This window comes from Trachypithecus francoisi, unplaced genomic scaffold, assembly GCF_009764315.1.
Source record: "Trachypithecus francoisi isolate TF-2019V2 unplaced genomic scaffold, Tfra_2.0 Lachesis_group4, whole genome shotgun sequence".
Taxonomy (NCBI): domain Eukaryota; kingdom Metazoa; phylum Chordata; class Mammalia; order Primates; family Cercopithecidae; genus Trachypithecus; species Trachypithecus francoisi.
In genome coordinates this window covers 44901812-44924598 of record NW_022681469.1, presented here as the reverse complement: position 1 = coordinate 44924598, position 22787 = coordinate 44901812, and the positions used below count along the sequence as shown (strand labels likewise).

At 34.4% G+C, this 22787-nt stretch overlaps 1 protein-coding gene across 1 annotated transcript in view; it reads left to right on the top strand.

Annotated features, from left to right (window-relative positions):
- Positions 1-22787, top strand: part of FOXP2 (forkhead box P2) — a 624730-nt gene that overhangs the window by 463819 nt on the left and 138124 nt on the right. The gene's annotated exons all lie outside the window — the stretch shown is intronic.

Sequence of the window (22787 nt, the reverse complement as noted above, 5' to 3'; positions counted from 1 at the left end):
GGAGTTCCATACAACATCTCTCAAAGTGTTCACCAGCTCTGTTGAAAGATAAGTAATGCTTTTTCCTGAATCATGTGTTACATACATTTCTAATAAGGCAAATTTAGTTTTTTTTAGCATCTCTTATGGCTTTATTTTAACAAAAAAAAATTTTTTTATGGCCCAGCTGTCTGTTTTTATTTTCAGGTGTACTTACAGATGTTAGTAACTAAGTCTTACATGATGGCCTTCTGAAGCTTAGTTTGTATAAGAGAGAAGTATGAGCTACTGATTTATACAATCCAAAAATTAGTTATTACCTAAAAACTGGATAAAATGTATGGTCCCTAAACAAATGTGAGATAATAATAGATTTTCCTGGGAACAAAGTCATTTGTGGAGGGTGGATGAGAAGAAGAGGGACTTGGGGATAAGGGATGTTTCATCAGAGAACAGATGTCTGCCATGACTGGAAATGAAAGTTTTATTTAATCAGCCTGAGTTTAAGATTCTTTTCAATTTTTTTCTCTTTTAAAAGCAATTTCACATTCCTTTGTTTTAACTAATGAATAATTCTGTGTCACTTTCCTCGCCATCATATTCTTCCCCAATTTATAATGGGAGCGTAGGTGTAGTATTTCCATGGAGTTATCTGATTCCATGAGAGTCTCTTCATGCATTTACATGACAGAGAAAAATTTACATAGAAGTCACAGAAGATAGCAAATGAAATGTTTATCCTCACTATGGCTTCAGAGTGGGAATTTTGCTTTCTTGTTGGAATAGAAAAGGAGAATTAGATGCTGGCAACATAAGCAAAAGATAGGAATGAAGTTACTGTTTTGAGTGTCTAAAAAACACTATATATTTTCCTAATTCTATTTCATCATATTTCTTGACAAAATTGAGGAATTCGCAGTTGCTTCTTCCTCTCCAAAGCTAAGTCCAGTAGAAGTTTCTATATTGCTGGTTACCAGGGTATCTCTGGAAAGAATGGCTGAGCTTTAGTTTTTCTATTTTTTTGTTGTTGTTGCATTGAAAGGCAAGATTTGATACTTGGACTAAAATATACATACTTTTCCTTACAAAATACCCACAATAGAATGTGGGAATATTAATGGCTCTAAAATAAGAAATTGTTGTCTGTTTATCAATGCATAAGTAAAATTTTGAGCAGAAGTCTCCAATTTTGTTATTTTAGCATAAAAGAATGATTAAAACTCTTATAAATACCTTTTGACAATTGCAGTTGCTGACCATGACTACAAAGACTTTCACTGTGTCACTTGTTTTTCATTTTGTGATGCATATTAATCTGAATATATCTCCATTGTTTAGACTATAAAACTAGCATTTCAGTATTATTTTGTAATTTTAATGAGATCTCATGCCAAAATATCATACGAATGAGAAATTGCATTTTATGAATGAGAATTTAGAAATATTGAATGAGACTTATTCACCAAAATATACACTGCAATTAATATAATGTGAGCCTTCATTTTTAGTATTTCATAGGACTTGATAAGCTTAGCAACTAGAGACATGCTGGGATTGTATTAAAAATCCAATACAAGCTTAACAGCATCTGATACTAGCTTACACATCTGTTGTTAAACAGGAATATTAGGTAATGCTTATCCTTGTATCTTCAAATATCATGAGTTGCACTATTTGCCACTAATGTTTTAAAAAAGGGTACAATTTTTTTGTTAAAATTTTCAGTAATTTAATATGAAATTAACATTTTAAAAGTTCTCTTATATGATTCTCTCAAGACTTAGATCTTTTTCTAGTTAACTAAGTGTTTAACCAAACTTTCATAATAGTTAGTGTATTATCTTTACATTTCAAAAGGATAATTGAAGATGTTTCAAAATCTGTATGTACAAGGCAAGGTATTTGGTATTACTCGATTATGATGGCTCTTAATATGACAGGCATAACATCTTTAGTAGACCAAAAGAGATACTTTGTATTTTTTATTTTAAAGTATAATTTTAATAGAGAACTACTTTATAAAGTTTGAAAGAAAATACAGATTTAAAAACCTGTTTTGATGGCTCAAGTCACAAGAACAATATTCAGTTGCTTGTTAACATTCACCTGAATTTCTTTTCTGTGTTAAGAAGTGGTGGCCAGATTTGAAGTGTGACATGGTACAGAGTCTATTTTTAGTAGACTAGTATTTATCTACTATTATTTTTTCATTTACATTTGTTCAGGATTTTGTGCTACAGATGGCATAGATATTAGCATGTCTAATGCAAAATGGAAAGAAGAAAACATCACATCTGACAAGCTTGAGTGCCAATTGTAGTAGTGATTTCACTTTCATGTATAGATATCTGAATATATGTATTTGAAACATGTTTACATAATCTACTCATGACATGAAACACCAATTGAATAGGTGCAATCAGCAAGTACATTGATTAATGGCATATTGATGAATAATATATAAAGATTGTAATGCAAATGGGAGCCAATATTAACTTAAGCATTACCAGATGTTTCTGCTTTACATTCTTACTGTGTATCCCAGAAAACATATCCTAATAATAACAGTCAAAGACAGCTTCTCACTTTAATTTGTTTTATTTATTTAAATCTACCCTAGCACTTCCTAGAATTGATATATTCATAGTGATCCACAATGAGGAAAGTTAGCCAAAAAGAATAATATTTAATCCTTTCAATTTCATGAAACTAATTTTTAGTTTAGAAAGACTGAGTTAACACACCACACCACACACACACACAAATGCCCACATGCACATACACACACATGCACACTTCCATAATCTGTAAATTAAAAAAAAAAATTTGTAAAATACATTTTCAATTTTCTAGCCTATGACAAATCTACTTAATTTAGTTTAGATATGAAAATTGGTCGCATTATTGTTCTTGTTACATTTACAGCCATGAGACAGACTTGTGGTTCTTCAACAGCTGTGCAGAGCAGAGACGTAAATTTAAGGTAAATGCCATTGCTTTGCTATCTTAGATGAATATTAGTTTTTAGCATTGTAATCACTTCCTTCATTGTAGGTTAATATATAATATAAAGTTCTCCTTTCTAATAGGTAATTGAATTCTAAAATTTTTATAATTCTATCTTAAGAAGTTCAAGAATGGAATAGTAAAAAGCAAAAGAGAATTAAACTTGGGGGACTTATTCTGACTCTGCCACAAATAGTTATATAAGTTTGAGGAAGTTGCTAAACATCTTTAAAATAAAGACATTGGGCTAACTGATGAACAAGATCTTAAATTCCATGGTTAAATATTTATTTTGTTTCATTTTGAAGTAAGTGAAAGGTATCTTAATTTTTCAGGATTGAGTGTATCTTGTTGGATATTGCCTTATGAAGTAAGGGTTATGTTTTTTTTGCCTGGTTTTTGTTACAAAGCATTTGTTTATTAACATGCCACATCCAGAAACAGTGCCTTGGAAACAAAGAATTAAATCCCATATGTATGAAAACCATTGTGCAAATATAATTCTGTATATCTGAGAAAGTGTTGTTTTGTTTAACGCCTTGAAATATTATAAATTGCATTTATGAGAAATATAAGCTACATAAAAATTATTTAACCAATGTATTTAATAATCTACATTGAAATATGTTTTGATATAATGCAATTTAACATTATTTTTACTTTACTATTTCATTCCAAATTGTTAAAAATAACAAAAGCTGACAAAACCAGAAATTCTATAGTAAACTAATTAGCAATACTGAAATTTCATATTCTATGTAAAAAATCAAGAATAAGGTATAAAACTTTATAATTTGTAAAATATTCTGGAGGAAAATACTAACTTATATGGGATATAGAATCAGGCATTACAGAATGTCTTTTAGGAAATTATAAAATTTTATCTATGTAGCTATAAAGAATGAAATTGAATATTTCTTTTTCAATATTACTTTTAAATATAATGTAAAAGAAATGGAGAGAAGCTAAACCACATTTTGTTCCAAATAAAAGCAGCATTGCCAGAAAATTGAGATATAGGTTAAAATAGAGCAAACTATTGTGATGCCAGAAATTTAGAAATAAGTTTTTAAAGATATTCTTTACTATTTTTATTTTCTGTGTATTGAAAAATGAGCAGGAGATCTAATACATTATTTCTTGATCATAATAAATGTATTTAATTCAAATATTGTTTACAAGAACAGACTGTGTCTTGTGTGGCTCTTATTTTCCCATTCCAGTGAAGAACATTTCTTAAAAGGCAGCATGAAATAGGCAAATTTAAAAGAATGTTATAGAATACAATTTTTGTTAAACTATGATGGTGTTTCTATCCATGACCAGCTGCTCAAGGCTGACACCCTGTGGAGGAGGGTCTGGGATATTGAGCTCATTACTACTGAGCATGCTTGTGTGGAAAACTTACCGTATGATATACTCTTGGCATACAGAAGAAAGAACTACGTATTTTAGATCGGAAGCCTGCCTTTGCCATTAATAGGGCTTTAGATAGAATAACTTGATCTCTTTGGAGCCTGTTTCCTCATCCCTAAAATAGGAATAAGGATACCCAAACTTTCAAGATTGCTGTGAAGACCAAAAAGTATATTATGTAAAGTACTTAGCATAAATCCTTGGATAAGGAGTTAATAAATAATTACCATTATGCTAGCCTCCAGGAAATTGGTATTTAATTCAAGGTTATGCTATATATTTTATATCATAGCATTTGGCTATAATTTTTTACTATTCCCAGCTATTTCAATGATTTGAAGTATACCCTTGTTGTAACTGTGTGTTTTAAGGAATACTAGAGTGTTTTCCCCTGCAATAGGCTCCGACCACATATATACTTCACACTCTCCACACATAAACTTGTATTTTAATGTTTATCTTCTCTATTAAACTGTAAGCTATATGACAGCAGGAATCATGAATTCTCTACTCTTCTCTAGTGCCTGGCACAGTGCTTGGTGAATAATAAAGCTCAATAAATAAACTTATTGAAACAATGAATAAGGAAGAGATTGTGCTGAGTGGAGCAGAGGAGGAGGGTTGGAGGAGGAAAAAAAATTCATTCATTAGATATAAATTGAGTGATTATTTATCATATGTAATATCCTCAGGGACTTATGACTTAGTTGAGGAGATATTCAGAGTTGTGCACAAATAAATACATTATTGGCCACAGTGCATGTGCTGTAGAAATGGGAAAAACAGAAAGAACAATAAGCATTTAAAAAAGAAAATTATCAATTCAGGCTACAAGTGATCAGGGAAGACTTTGTAGAGAAGTTAGCGTGTATGATGGACTTAAAGAAAAGGAATTTGGTAGATAAATGAATTTGTGATGGAGAATTTTTTTAAAGATGTCATCAAAGATGTAGTCACAGGAAATTCTGAGATCTGGTTAGGCAAGGGTAAGTAGTTTGTTTTGATCAGCCTAGAGATATCATACTAATGGAATAATGAATGGCTTGGGGGCTAGAAATACACATCGCTGATTGTGTAGAGCTTAAAATGTCAAGCTAAGAAGGCAGTATTTTATGGATTGGGTAGAAGAGGCTATTAAAGTTTTTTGATGAGGAAGTGAAATTATCAAAGTAGTGGTCTGTGAAGGTAGCAACGGTACATTTGGAGGATATTTTCAGGGAAGGGAATTCTGAGAAACCTGGAATAAGGATAATCCTTTAAAAACTATTTAGGTAGGCATGATGTTGACCTAAGCTTTAGACATGTTGAGTTTGAGGAGATGGCAAGACAAGGAAGTAGAAATAGCTAGCTTTTAGCAAACTTGAAAGGGAGCTTGACAGAGGGGTCAAGACTAAAGAGAAATATTTGGGGAGCAACACAGAAGTGATAGGTGAATCCATGGGAGTAGAGGAGATTTCTGAAAAAGGTAATTTGAAAAAAAGAACTCAGTAACATTCATATTTTTTTAGAGCAAGAAGAAAAAGCAGAAGAGACAAGAGATTAGAGCAATCAAATTAGCATTGAATTTATTAAGGAAGGTCGAGAAAAAGGGGAGTTTATAAAAGTTAAGGCTTGTCAGCCACATCAAGCAATGTCCACAGGAAGGAGAACATTTTTGCATAAACACATATAGTTGATTGCAACACAGATCATTTTAAATCCCCCTCATTCTTCATCATTCATCAGTAACTCAGGACCTGCAGTACTAATGTGATCAACAATGAGTGGAGAAAAATCATACTTTAACATGGATGATAAATAGAAAATAGGGAATTAATAAATGTACTTTTGCTTCTCAGATTGCAGTGTAAGAAAATGTATGTTGCGTATATAATACTGAACTTCCATAAATTAAATATGGAAGAACTTTGCTTTCTAGGAGGCCAAATTTTCTGTTTTGTTAGCTATCTTGCTAATTTTCTCTTTTCTTAGCTACCTTTCTCTTTTCTTAGCTACCTTGCTACGTTTGCTTCTTCCTGTAATCCATTAGGATTTTAAGTATATATTCCCTTGACTTCTCTACCTTAACTAAAGTGAGAGCAATAAAGAAATAGAACATTAATATTGTTATGGGAGCTCTCTATAGGATTTAAGACTTAGGCTGCGAATTTTATCTTAAGATGTTTGGAAGTGTTATACAAGCTAAATTGAATGACAAAGTGAAGAACAGTGTCAGTACATGATTAAAGACAAAAAGTGGCCGGGCGCGGTGGCTCAAGCCTGTAATCCCAGCACTTGGGGAGGCCGAGGCAGGCGGATCACGAGGTGAGGAGATCGAGACCGTCCTGGCTAACACAGTGAAACCCTGTCTCTACTAAAAAATACAAAAAACTAGCCAGACGAGGTGGCAGGCGCCTGTAGTCCCAGCTACTCAGGAGGCTGAGGCAGGAGAATGGCGTAAACCCAGGAGGCGGAGCTTTCAGTGAGCTGAGATCTGGCCACTGCACTCCAGCCCAGGCCACAGAACGAGACTCTGTCTCAAAAAAAAAAAAAAAAAAAAAGACAAAAAGTAAAATTATTTTGAAATTTACTTACATTTAAGATTATTTGTGTTTCCTCTGTGGATTCTATTTATGTATTTCTATCAACCCGCCTTCCACATTTCTATCAGTTTTCTTAAAATGTTTCTGCTACCTTCACCTTTTCTACTGCTTTCTTTTCTCCTTTACCATTTTATTTTCTTCTCTCACCATGTAATCTTGTCTATTTTACTTTATTGCTGTCTCTTTGGTCCCATAAGAAAATAGAAACTTTAACTATATGGAACTATCTAATTCTATCATGAACCTAAAAGATATTCTAACATATCATTTTACTAACAAAATAAAACTGTGCCCATTCTTACAATCCAGTATCTAATATTTAATTCTTGTCTTACACCAAGAATAGTTTGTGCTATTAAGTTGGAGTTTCAATAGGAAAGCATGTCTCCTCTTTAGTATCTCAGCTACTTAGAAGAACTTAGAAGAACCTGGAACCCTGAGGCTTTTTCCTTTTCTTTTTAGTGCTAGAAATCTCCTGTTATGACATTTATAGTGGCTTTTTAAAAAATTGCATCAAAGTGGTTTCATTGTTCCTTAATCTTTTCGTCTGCTTTTTCAGAAAACTATTACAAAATGAATATTTAATCTAGAATTGCTTGGGATAGTTACATTAAATGGTCAGTTCTTCTAAGAACATGAAAGATTGTGCTGATCATTTTAGTAATGCTGAATTTGGAAGAACAGCATTTGGAAAAATGAAACAAATGTGAAATAAATGTTTGTTTGTTTGTTTGTTTTTGAGACAGAATCTTACTCTGTCACCCAGATTAGAGTGCAGTGGCAAGATATCTCACTGCAACATCTGCCTCCCAGGGTCAAGAGATTCTCCTGCCTCAGCCTCCTGAATAGCTGGGATTACAGGCATGCACCACCATGCCCAGCTAATTTTTGTATATTTAGTAGACACAGGGTTTCACCATGTTGGCCATGCTGGCCTCCAACTCTTGACCTTAAGTGATCTGCCTGCCTCAGCCTCCAAAAGTGCTGGGATTATAGGCATGAGCCACCGTACCTGGCCTGTTCTTTCAAAATATTTAAGTCACTGTATCTTAAGATGAAAATCATATAAGCTCATTACAAGAATCTAACATGATTTTAAGTTAAATTATGTTTGGTCACTAAGTTCCTTTACCCAAAGGCACTTGATAAATGCTAATAAATTACTATAGTATAGTGGATTTTTCATAATGAAAATTGTATTTTCTGATTAGATGAGGTAGAAACCACTCACAGGAACTAATTATAGTAGAATTACATTCACAATGTATATATCCCTAGATCTTCATGAACCCTCAAATTAAAAGAAAATTTCCATTTCAAAACTTTGGTGGGGTTTGTGCAGACTTTCTTTTATACTGTCCATGTTTTGGACCAAGCTACCATTGCCTTATGCAAAGTCTAAGACAAGTTAACAACTTAAAAAATTTCAATAAAATTTGCCCTGTGAATAATTTTCAATTTTCCAAAAAGAAACATGTTTTTTTACATTATAGGTTCTCCTACATTAGTGAGGTAGATAACAGCAAAGCTACATTAGTGATAGAAAAATCCATATAAATTTAGGAATTAGGTTATGTGTGTGAGAAGTCAGCAATCTAAAGACCAGCTCAATCTTTCAGCTGCTTGATTGTTTCATGGCTTGAAGAATTGCACAGGTGCAGTGCCTAGAGACTTAGCGATCATATGCAAATAACCAGACAAATCCATAGCATCTGTGAATTTTAAGCCTCTATTCTACCAAATCTTGCCATCTCTCATCTATGAGAAAAACCCACAGTGAACAAACAAGTACCCCTACTTTCCTTGTTATTTTATTAAAGACTTGAGAGAAGCTCCCTGTCTTAAAATTTTTATCCTACTTAATTGTAAATCTCCACTGGCATCAAAAAATTACCAGGAAATGTTCCTTCAGAGTAAAAGTTGCCTAACATCATCTCCTCCTCCTCCTCCTTCTTCTTCCTCCTCCTCCTCCTCCTTCTTCTTCTCCTTCTCCTTCTCCTTCTCCTTCTCCTTCTTCTTCTTCTTCTTCCCCTTCTCCTTCCCCTTCCCCTTCCCCTTCCCCTCCTCCTCCTCCTTCTCCTTCCTCTTCCTCTTCCTCTTCTTCTTTTTCTTCTTCTTCCTCTTCTTCATTTTCTTTTTCTTTTTCTTAATAGAGACAAGGTCTCACTGCGTTGCCCAGGCTGAGCTGTGAATCCTGGGTTCGAGTGATTCTTCTGCCTCAGCCTCCCAACTGTCAGGATTACAGGGAATAGGGAAAGGCTGTGTCTTGAGTATGAAGAGACCTCTCACAAATATTGAATAAATTAGTAGAGACTTGACTTTAATGGCCATTCATTGTTTCCTAGTTTGGTTCAGGGATTCTGAATTTAGGATTTTATGCCCCTCGCCGCCCTCCCAGTTACAGAGCCTCTGTCTAAATTCAGTTAAAGGTCTTGAATCAAATCAAGCTGTGGCTAAAAGTATTTTGGTTTTTGTCATTTGATTGTGCCTATTTTTACAGTTTTAAGTTTTATCAGTGTAGACGCAGAACCTTTAGTACCTAATAGTTAAGCATTTTGATAACACAAAATACACAGAATATTCCTTTTCAAAGTATGTAAATCCTTACACTTTTAATGCTAACACTTGCATTGCTATAAAAGCTGCCACCTTGACATCTTCTACTGCTAGTGCTACTGCACATTCTCAAGTGACAAACCAAGGAACACATTGAACATTATGATGTGCTGACATGAAGAAATCTGTTGTCTCACAGAAAGACTGTAGCAAATTCTTGGATAGAATATCTCTGTAAAAGCAAACAAACATAAAAAAACCAAAATTATTCTCTCTACATTCTACCTTCTTCCCATAGAATCAAGCCTTTAAGACATATTAACTTGTGATTAAAATATGACTAAAACTATAGTTTCTCAAAATCATGGCCATCATTTGAATTTTTCCTTCCTTTCAGGAGAATTTATTTTCCTTAATCAATAACTATCACCACTCCCATACACAGTCTTAGAGCACATTTATACCGTTCATTTTCAAGTCTAAAAATTACTTACAACTCTTATAAAAATGGAGTTCTTAAGCCTATCGCAGACTACTGAATTAAAATTGAGGAGAGAGGGTTGGAATCTTTGAAAATAAAGATATTTAAAACTCTCCAGGAGATACGATACAGCTGACCTACAGAACAGTATATAGGAAGCCTGAACTATTCTCTTCTGGAACAAGAAAACAGTTAACCCCAAATTCTATTAGTGTACTATATGATTTTCCCTCTCTGGGATTCAGTTTTCCAACGCTTGCAATGAAAAGGCTGAACTAGTGATACTTCAGGCAACTTCCAGATAGAACTGTCATCGAATCTCAACCCAGCACTAACTTTTGTTTGTTTATATATTTATTATCTAAATCTGAAGTAATTAAAAAGAATTCTGAGCAGGTTTCTTGAGATGGCTCTCTCTGATCAGCATTTTCAGGATCATTTCCAACAATATTGTCAGAATTTTATTTTTACTATCATGATTTCTTATGTAAAATCTTCAGTAATGAACTCATACCATTCTTATCTTTAATATTTTAAAATAATATCTGCATCCTAAACTCCTTTATATATCTGCTATGCTCAATGGGCTTCCCTTTGGTATTAGAAACCTTAAGAAAAAATTGATTGTATTGTATCAATCAATAGATTGATAGTTGTCTGCTGCAATGCCTCTGGCACTCTGATCTCATTGTCCACTACCCGGTTTTTACATGTTATGTGAGCTGCAGTATCAAACTACTTATAGTTACTCAAACATCGGTTCATGTCTCCATGCAGCTTCCCTTGTTTTTTTCTCAATAGGCCTTTCGACACCTTTTCGTCTAGAAATCTTTTTTGCATCTTTTACATTTCAATTGTGTGTCATCTACTCAGTGAAATCTCTTTTAATATCCTCCCCATCACCAGCACACACACACTATGTGGAATTAATTATTCCCTTCCGTATATTACTTATATGTCTTGTTAATACATCTATTCTCGTATGTATCACACTGAATCATAATTACTATAAGCTTCTTGAGGGCCAAGACCGTGCCTTATTCATCTTCACGTTTCCACTATCTGGCCCATCATAGGTTTTCCATAAATTTGTTGAGTCTACAGACCAGTGTTTGTATATAACTCTATCAAGCTCCTCTTTTCTCCTAGGCTCCAGATGTGTTTTTTCACTTGCTTCCTGGGGCATCTCAACCTAGATCAACATGTTCTAATGTGAAGTTATTTGTTTTTCCTTACCCAGTCCAATGTTTTCATCAGCTTTACCTGACCCCATTCCGTAGACTCCAGCCATTAAGCCCTTCTGATCTGTTAGTGTCATATTCCTCTGCCCTAATGATGTAAAAATTGTCCCGTTCTTCAATCTCAGCATGTCACAAAAGGCTTTTCATAGACTGGTGCTATGCACCATCATACACCTGATACATTACAACCATGACTTAATCCTTACTGCTCTCCAAACATACTATTTATTTGTACATTCATTCATTCATTCATTCACAAATGAATAGATTGTTTTACATATGCCAGGTGCTTTGCAGGGCATCATTAACTATACAAACTTTGTTACCTACTTGTTTTTATTCCTGCTTCTCCATCTGTTTAGAAGGTCATTCCAACAGCCCTTATGTGATTGGCAAACTCCTATACATACTTCAAGGCCCCTAATCCCTGGAGTCTTCTCTGATGCATCAAAAAGAAAAAAGAAATCCCTTCTCACACAAGTGAATATCCAGAATTGCATTTTTATGTTATTATCCCAAATATACTAGTTATGAAGATAGATTATACCATATTTTATTACAGTTATCTGATTACTTCTCTAGCTCAATCTCAGACTCTAAATCCTTGGATGTCAGAGATTGCATTTTATTCATGTTTATAACCTCACTTCCTACCACAATGCTTGACACATGGTAGATGCTAAGTAAAATTCTTGCCAAATTGAAATGGATTCTGTAAACTGTATTGCTCCTTCTCTGTCCTATAAGACTACGGTATCACTTCCATTCAACTGATGAAACAAGCATTAAAGTATGATATTTATCAGGTTATTTGTTTTTGTAGAAAACAAAGTATAAGCAGATATGAATATCTTTAGAAGACATGATTCAGGTCACATTACCCAACTCTCTCTCATATAACTACTTTGTCTGCTTCTGTTAGGCAGGCTGTTTATGAAATACTACTTCTAATGATTCCTTTTCTTGGCTAGATAACATATAACATACTTTTTTTTTTAGCAACAACAATTGATTCTTTTTTATCTTTATCTAAATGTTTTCTTCTTTGATTCTATCTTCTGTTTTATGAATTTTATACACACATTGTTTGCTTACGATAAATCCCTTACTTCCTACTTATTTTTTGAACAAAATATAACTCCTTCATTGCTCCATATTAATCGTGTTTCTAATGCCACTATGTATCAACAATACTTTCACGAGGGAACCGGAAGTGAGATACCTGCTTGAGAAAATGGTATTAGAAATATATATGATTGACCTGGCGCTGTGGCTCACGCCTATAATCCCAACAGTTTGGGAGGCCGAGGCGGGCAGATCACGAGGTCAGGAGATGGAGACCATCCTGGCTAACACGGTGAAACCCCGTCTCTACTAGAAAAGTTACAAAAAATTAGCTGGGAATGGTGGCACATGGCCTGTAGTCCCAGCCACTGAGGAGGCTGAGGCAGGAGAATTGCTCGAACCTGGGAGGCAGAGGTTGCAGTGAGTTGAGGTCGTGCCACTGCACTCCAGCCTGGGCAGCAGAGCGAGACTCCATCTCAAAAAAAGAAAAATATATGTGATTACAATAAGATGTGAGGATTTCTCAAATATCAAGAAACTATACTTTCTATGTGATTTATTGGTATATAATTTTTATGATTTAATTATATCTATTGCCTTAGCCAAATGAATTATATGTTTCCACTAAAATATTATCTAAACGTACTATGAAGTTTATTAGCTGCTCTATTTAGGATTATACATTTATTTTTGTCACGAAGCATGAACTCCATAGATAAGGAGTCCAGAGCTGACTGGTGCACCTGCTCAAGGATGACATAGAGGACCAAGGTTTCTTTTAGCTAGCTTCCTGCTCTGCCCCTATGTAGCTTTTGTCTTCATGGCCACAGGTAACTCTCCTCCCTCCAGACATTATGCCCATGTTTTAGGCAAAAAGAAGGGAACAACAAAACAGAAAAGGCACATTAAAAATAGGTGCAGACCACCTGAAGCTGTCATTTTAATAACCAGCTTTCTCAGAAGCCTCAAACAGGGATTTCTGTTTCCATTTCACCATCCTGAACAGTATCATACAAATACTCATCACTTCAGCTGAGTCTGTGAAGCTGATCATGTTCAGTCAGGCACTTTGTCACATTGAACAAAGTTGGGGCTCTTTTGATAGAGAAAAATAGAAGGTTGAATTTGGGGATGAACATCTAGCAATTTCTGCCACCAACAGTTTACCAAATATATTAGTACTGACTCACAGGACCCTAGGGATATGTGAAAAGAGATGTTATGACTTGAAATACTTTCGTGAAAGAAATTTTGTTTGTTTTTTTCTTCCAGGAAAACTTAGAAATATGCAAACCTGTGTATTATGTGACTAATGTTCAGTGGGTTATAAGGTTTTAAGTTTTAATATTTTTATTTGTACTTAAAAAGTTATTAAAGACTGAGTATATACTCAGCATTAGGTAAAGCACAATACAAAGTAAACTATGCAAAGATGATTCTTTCCCTCCAGGAAGTTACTGCTGAATGTTGGCAGTGCTGATGAGGGATTCTGATGGAACATATGTAAGCAGTGGAACAAACACTGGATAGTTTAACTAAATGAAACGTTTGCATACTTTGCGAGTAGAGAAGCAAATGTTTTTTGAAGGGTGGGGAAAAATCATAGAAGATGAATTTTAAACAAGTTCAGAACAGAAAAATGTTTCATTTAGCTATTACATATTAGATTCTGGTATCACTGGAACACTTCAGAAAGTCTTAACATTCCTCCCAGCTGCAGTGAATTCTCTGTATTTCCTGCAGGAATTACTGTGAGCAGCTATACTGCAAAAATTGATACTTTCAGCAGTACCTGGAAGAAGGTCCAAGGAAAAGGTCCAAGGAAACCTTGCTTTCTCTTGCCCCAAACTTCCATTGACACATACTGCTGTGTTCTAGGTTCCAGATACTTTGCCCCAGTGATCATTCATTTTGTTCCCACATAAACCCCAGAATTGATTGGTACTGTCCATATATCCCTTATGAAGACTCTGAGAGCCAGAAAGTTGCAGTACATTTCCCAAGTACCTAGGGTCAAACTTCAGTTCTGTCCAATTACAAGGTCTCTTTTTTTCCTCCACCCTTTTCAGGGTATATTTGAAATAAATGAATCATATCCTTGGGAATTCTTGGTTTCAGGGAATAGCAGGAGGACAGGAAGGGCAGAAATGTTTTATTCTGTGAAGGCTGCCATCTTATTGAAGGCTGCCCCATTGTGGAGGATGGAAGAAGAATGGGAGGTCTCTATGCCATATCTAACTCTGCCCAGCCAAACCAGGATTATTCTTGGACATGTTTGTCATCACTTCGTCCACGGCACCATGAGAATAAGAATTAGTCACTGGTTTGGCCCTGAGATGCTGTAAATGCATAATGATTTTTAATAATCACACCTCTCATAATAGGTCATGCGTGCTTTCCAGTAATTATCCAGGATGAAATTAAAATGAACTTAGTCCATCTTTTTAAAACTTGTGGTTTGTGGAATTTGTGCAATTGGATTTTGTCTTTCAAATTAAAACAAAAATAGTATAATAAACTTATCTTTAGAGAAATACATTATAAATTTGGAAAACAAATAAAATAGGCCAATAACCACATCATTTTTATTCTCTGTAGCAAAACTATTATTAAAGATTTGTCTACCTGTTTTTAACAGTTTTTCTTCTGTGTGGTTTCTTTTAACTTTAATTTTAATATTTATTTACAGTAAGGCATTTTGTGTCTCATTAGGCCAGTAAGTTAAAATCCTAATACCAAGGATTTTTTTCTTTTTTGAAACGGAGTCTCGCTCTGTCGCCCAGGCTAGAGTGCAGTGGCGCGATCTGGGTTACTGCAAGCACCGCCTCCCGGGTTCACGCCATTCTCCTGCCTCAGCCTCCCGAGTAGCTGGGACTAGAGGCGCCCGCCACCATGCCCGGCTAATTTTTGTATTTTTAGTAGAGACGGGGTTTCACCATGTTAGCCAGGATGGTCTCGAACTCCTGACCTCGTGATCCGCCTGCCTCGGCCTCCCAAAGTGCTGGGATTACAGGCGTGAGCCACCGGGCCCGGCCCCATCTATCTTTTGAAGAAGGTATTTCTTTCTTCCTACCTCCCTCTCTCCCACCTTTTCTCTCTCTCTCTTTCTTTCTTTCATTGCACAAGGTAAAAACAAACCAACAAAAATCAGCCCACTGTTTAATCTGGTCTTCAAGCTCCATTTTTCAACTGCTTTGTTAAATACTAGAACATTGAAGTTATTCAATGAAGTAGAGAAATACATATACATATAATGCATGAGACTCTGATACATTCAAATGACTTCTGGGTCCTTGAGGACATCAGAACTTATTGGAAGCAATATGCATTATGGTAAAGTTATTTATTTATTTATTATTATACTTTAAGTTCTAGGGTGCATGTGCATAACGTGCAGGTTTGTTACATATGTATACTTGTGCCATGCTGGTGTGCTGCACCCATCAAGTCGTCATTTACATCAGGTATAACTCCCAATGCAATCCCTCCCCCTCCCCCCTCCCCGTGATAGGCCCCAGTGTGTGATGTTCCGCTTCCCGAGTCCAAGTGATCTCATTGTTCAGTTCCCACCTTTGAGTGAGAACATGCAGTGTTTGGTTTTCTGTTCTTGCGATAGTTTGCTGAGAATGATGGTTTCCAGCTGCATCCATGTCCCTACAGAGGACACAAACTCATCCATTTTTATGGAAGCACGGAAAACTGGGTTCCTCAATGCTAAGATGTATCTTGCCATCACTAAAGAGTCAAAATAGCATTAATTTACAGTATCATGCTAATGCAAATTACTTTAAAAGAAACACCTATTCTAAGAAAAATTGATAATAAGCAATATTTTTTGAGAACCAAATTAGAAATAATTATGTTAGTGATTGATATGGTTATGTTATTTGGCATTTCCATACAATAAGTTTCAATACTGCTAGACTAAAGCAGAAGTGGCTAATAAATCTTTTTTTCTACCTTTTTGCTTGATATTCCATACAAGTAGATATTTATGTACTAAAAATAGAGTTGAGGAGAAATGTAGAAATAAATTGAAAAGCCTAATCCACAGAATTTCATCTGAAGCAAATGATTATCATGCTCCCGTGGAAAAACCACAAACTACACACAAAACAGCAGTATGATTTGCAAAACTGTTTTACAGTATTTCCATGTATTAGAATTTATATTCTCAATCAATCCGTCAAAGAAACATGACTAAATGCCCTGGGTATGTTAGACACTTTGCCAGGCAGACACCAGATACCATAGGGGATTCAAAGATGTTCCTATCCTCAGGGAGTTGACAATCTGGCTAGATAAAAATTCAGAATAATAACCATTCTTCTAAGCTATTTTAAACAAAACTCATGGTTTGAGGTAAAAAGAAAAAAAAACTGCTTGACAGTTATGGCTTTTTAGAGTGTTCCATGGAATAAATTGGGTTTCTCTTTTTGTGTTTAGTGAATTACCCATCATTTACAGATGAGCAGAATAAGCTAGTCTTCATCTTTGTGCCTCCGGAGGCTTTGTTTGTGGTTCTTTAAAACTTGTTTAGGTCTGAGTTCCAGAATTTCAAAGAGATATTTAAGTATGAAAACAAGTCTGAGGTAACAAGTAATATGATTAGAGATGATTAAAAGGAAAATGGGAGAGTATCACAAAAGGGTTACCAGATATTTTTAAAAAGAGAGAAAAATATAGAAAAGTATTTTAATACTTTCTTTACATTGAAAAGATCATCATGCCAAGAGTGGCAGGCATTTATTTTTCTTCCTTAGTGAGACTGAGTAATAGGTGCTGTTTTAACATGAGAAAAATCAGAATACTTGTAAGCTGGACCCTCATGCCAGCAAAGGTATCTAAGATCACATTTTATGACAAATATTTATAACTACTGTTCTTTGTTCTATTTGAAAATAGCCTTATTTCTAGTGATTAACAAAACAATATGTGCTTTCAAAAATAATTCAGGCAATACAGAAAATATGCAGAATTGAAATTCACTTGAATTTCAACCTCCCACTGATACTGTTAACACATATTTTACATTGATGTTATCAGAATTTGTGTGTACATTCATGGGGGATCATTATGCCAGGCTAGAAATGTATGAAGTTTCATATTTTGTAGCTATTTTTAAATGTGAGATTTATGTTTAGGGTATAGCTTACTTTAGGACCATGGAAAAGCAAGAACATGTTTTAAATGACCTGGTGGTATTCCCTTTATGCTTTATAGTAAAGGTAAGAGATCAGCCTCTGTGCTATTTGGGAGAGGCGTTGGGTTCAAAGTTTGACTCCACCATTTACTGACAGTATGACCTTCAGGAGGGCCGTTCAGTTCTATTGCCTCGCTGCCTTTTTCTGTCAACTGAGAAGACATGACTCAAGCTCTAAAATTTTATTATCTCAATGCTTTATTATAGTAAGGGAGTATACCTTCTCAGTAACATATATTTACAAAAAATAAACCTTTTTTATGTGTTATATGCCAAAAGTTTTAACTTTGATAATGAGTTAGTTTTTCCCTTATCAGGAAAAACAAGAAGAAGCAAGATTATTTTAAAAGTTGGAGATTTATTAATCATTTATTCAGGTCAGAATACTCTGATACTCGGAGAAAAAGTGAAATTTGTTGTTGGATATAATACAATGTCCATATTCATTACATACAAATATAGTTTTTATTCCATTATGTTCCACATACCCCTGTGACATGCCAGCTTATCTGTTTAGAGTACTTTTCTGTGTGTTCAATTATATATGTAAGGTTTTTAATGAAGAAAAATAAAATAAGGAATATTTAGAAATATAATTATATAGAGGTCAGGACTGTGAAAATTGCTTTTCTCACAATCACTGTAACTTACTTTATTGCCTAAATTATATAGTAATAAAAATTATTTTTATACTCCTAGAGTAACCAATCTGTTCTTGGTAAGAGATTGCAATACATTTATCCAAATAGAAAATAGTTCTCTTTCACAATCACTTTTGAAACAGTGTTTCCCTAATATGTTTGAAGCCATATGTGGAAGTATTTTAGATAGTGTGAAATTTTAAAATAACTGACAAATTATTTTAGGAGAAACTCTTGATTCTATTTATCATAATAGCTGCTCTTCATTCAAACAAACATCAGTAGGTTACGGAAAATAATATAGAACTGGAGTTAGGATACCCAAGTCTTAACCTGTTACAAAATGTGAGCACTTGGGCAAGTTCTTTAACTCTCCTGAGCCTCAGTTTTCTCTTATGTTATGAGGATTGCTGAATAATGTACATGAAAATGTCTTAGAAATGTAAGCTTCAATTATTTTGTTTACTATTTTATTTTTCACATATTATGTGAGCTCTTGTAAAAATAAAATTCTGAATGAAATACTAAACTAAGAATTCAGCCATTTAATGTTTACCTCTTCAGAGTTCAACAGCACATAAATAAACACATTGACTTCCTTTGTTGCTCCAGTTCATTACTGTACGTGTGCTCATTAATTTTTCAAGAAATAAATAACATCTTTAGAAATCTCTAACTTTATTTTCTATTCGCAATAGAAGATTAAAGAGAGACAGATTTTGTTGACAGATTACATGGATATCTTATATTCCACCAGCTAGAATCTAGCTGAATAATTTAAGTATATGAACCAGAAGAATATATAACATTAATAAACTGACTTCATTTTGATGGCTCTGAATATGTGTTTGAATACACATAAAAACAAGCTGGATCCTTTAAAAGATGAAAGTAAAGTTCTGCTTATTAAATTTTGAAATATTTGCTAAACATAAATGGAATCCAGTTTTGAAAAGGGAAATATCAAAAAGATACCACAATGGTCTATGCTGCAAACACATTTTCAGATGATCTATAGAATTTTGATCTGTTCTTCATTAGTGCATTTGCTATTGATCCTCTGATTACATTCCTTATTGAAGTTTTCTAGGTGTATTTTTATTGTGCTTTTTAATCTTTTTCATATAAATAAAATACATGTTACTTAAAAACCTCTAGAAATAAAATCTGTATTATTATGTCAATAACAGAGGATACCAAAAATGTAAGGGATAGCATTATTTGGTATTATGTTTATTCCTAATTAATATTAACCAAATTTTAAATATGGCTTCTAAAAATTCTTACCATTTTTAGGGTCAGGAAACATTTAAAAAATAAAATATCTTCAAAACATTAGATGTATGGATTGCTGTTTGGAACATCCAAATACCCTTTCAGATTAGTGTGATATGATTTGTCCTGCAGCTGCTTCAAATTAAGAACAGGTGTGGAAGACAGATTATGCAAATACTCATATTAATGTAATTGTCAAATTGGTGTGTTTACCATTGTGCTTTTAAAGAGTAGACTGTACTCCTATTTTAAATGTAAATTAGCTTCATTCTTCAGAGCAGCTATTGGCTAATGAAAGTTGGTCCTGCCTTAGAAATGAGTAATTTCTAATAGACAGTAACACAGTTCTAAAATTTGACATTTTCTTTCCCAGTAAACATTTATATGTAAAAATGACAATTCTATATTATTTTTAGTATGGGTATAATCATGATGATTTTTTGAAAATTTAAGTTGATTCTGGCATTGGACTACTATTTTCTTTTGTTCTGTTACGTAGTGATTACAGTGATAGCTTTTGATCTCCTAACATGTTTTCTACTTTAGAACTCATCTTAACTTTCCTTCGTTATGGATCTAAACTCTCAATAAATTAAGTTCTTTCCAGAAATTGCATTACATTTATTTTAATAATAATTTTTACTCATAGCATCTAGTTACTTTCAATAGTATTTTAATGTTTAAAGTGCTTAAATTCTGATTTTGGTGTTTTGCCTTTTATTACTGTTTCATCCACGTGTCTGTATGATGATTTTGTGATTGCCTAATATCGTGGTTCAGACACCTGTATCTAAAAAAGGGCTTTCTCTTAGTGCCTGGCTAGTCTTCTAGGCTCTTTAATGACAAATAGTATGAGTCATCACATCTACATGAGTGATTAGGGCCAGCAAAAACGAAGACCAAGGAGTCAACCAGAGGGGTTTCACAAGTCAGATGTTCCCATTACTTTTTTAATACTTTTTTTCTCTAACAAAAGAGAGATCCTGAAGCATTTATAATTTTAATTTGCTTTGGTAGCATATATTTAGTGCTCACTTTGTGTACCTGATAATGGGTTTATTTATGCTCTTTCATTTCACAGAATAGGCCCCTGAGGCTTAGAAAGGTTAAATTACGTTATCTATGGTCATGTAGCCAGTAGTTTGAGCTGGATGTGAACTCAGGTCAGTCTGATTCTAAGCCATGTGCCTTTTACTCTTTTGTTACTGATAATATCGTGCCTCTTAGTTGCTGTTCAGGTTTTTCATTTGCATTTTTAGAAACGGAGATCCAAATAAGGGGGATGACAAGGTATTACATGTGAATATTATCTTTTCTTGAATGTCTTCATTTTATTAAACCCAGGTATATTGATTTATGGTTAAGATAGAGCAAAGGGGCTGGACACAGTGGCTCATGCCTGTAATCCCAGCACTTTGGGAGACTGAGGTGGGCAGATCACGTGAGGTCAGGGATTCGAGACCAGCCTGGCCATCATGGTGAAATCCTGTTGTAACCAAAAATACAAAACTTAGGTGTGGTGGGGCACGCCTGTCATCCCAGCTACTCAGGAGGCTGAGGCAGGAGAGTCGCTTGAACCCAGGAGGTGGAGGTTCCAGTGAGCTGAGAACACACCACTGCACTCCAGCCTGGGCAACAGAGCAAGACTCTGTCTCAAAGAAAAAAAAAATGATAGAGCAGAGGAAGGGGTGAAAGTTATATGACTCCACCTTGGAGGGGATCTCCATCATCGCTACGAATAGAATCTTCTACGGAAATGACTCTGAATCTCTTCATTCCCTTGTCTTCTATACCCCCCTCATCACCGCCTGTCAGGAAGCACTATTGACATGGCAATGGACTTGGTAATGAAATTAGATGTTTACTCAGCAATGTATGAGATAACTTTTAATATGAAAGAAAAAGCGAATGGCAGTGATGGACTACTACTGGAGTTTTTCTTGGCATCATGAGAATTTTCATGTCAAATGGTAAGAAATTTTCTGCTGGAGTTTGAGTTTTTAAATCACTGGTCCTCTTCCTCCGGGTTTACTCTCTACGTCACATCAAAATGAGGAGGGGGTAAGAGGCTTATAGGGACTAAATCATAATCAGAGATGCCAACAAGATAAGCTTCTGTATATGCTGCATGCAGTCTCTATTCCTCATTTATCCTTATTGGCAAGAAAAGGAGTTGCCACTGAGACCAACACCAGATAAATAGAAGCTGATCCAAGAGCTGCTGCTGCTTGCCCTGCAGGGATCAGAAGAGGAACTGCCACATCCTCCAGTCTCCTCATATATTCCTAAGGGTGATCATAATCTGAATTGCTCCCCGCTAAGGAGTAAAGCATACAGCAAAAGAGATGCTGGTACTTTGTGAATTTGGAAAAAATTATAATATGATAGTTTTTTGATATGTAAGAGATATTGCAGTGAATCTTCATGCTTCATTCATTGAATCAAGTTCTAATCCAAAAACAAATTCCCATAGAAAAGACCACCAAAAAGTAATTAAAGGGCTTGCCTCATCCACAAACTCTGAGGACATCCATGGTCAGTTATTCTATGAAAGCATAATGCCCTGTATAAGCACAGCATTTATTGATACTGATAAGCTTTCTGATTAAGTTCACGACAAATGTACTTTTGAATTATTTTGAATAGTTTTTTCTAGTTTGCTGCTTAAAAGTATATCTCTATAAGAATATAAGCTATACTGAGATTTCTATTAAGAAAAAATTAGTTACTTTAAAGATATTTTGTATTGTTTTTTGAAAAAACACTCTAAAACAAGCTAAATGCTATATAATACATCTACTCTGTTGCTATGCTGTTTTATTCTGCCTACTATATTATTTTCATTTTTTTGTTTTGTAGTAATTTTATTTTCATTTCTTGAAATTAATATGTAAAATACAGTTTTTACATTAAGCAAGAAAGACTTTTGCTTGAAAATTAATAAATCTCTACATTAAATCCTTGAGATCAAAACCTATTTTCATACATTGTTGGACAATGAGTCAAGGTGGAAAATCTACAGTTATTCTCTGCTAAGTGTCTTGATTTGAAATATTCAGACTATAGACTTACTGGATTGGAAGCCGGTTTAATATATTGTGCCAGCCATCCTGAAAGCCATTTCAATAGATTCTGTACCCTAGCATTTGTTTTAGAAATAATTGCATGCAAATGTAGTTTTACATCTGTACCATGTCTCTTAATCCTAACCATGCAGATGTAGTCTGAAAATCACATTAAGGCAAATATATATAATCTGTGAAGTTATACTCTGAATGCTCTAAATAGCAAAGAAAGGGTTTCGTGTTAAATGTAATAAGTATTTTTTTCTGATCCCCAAAT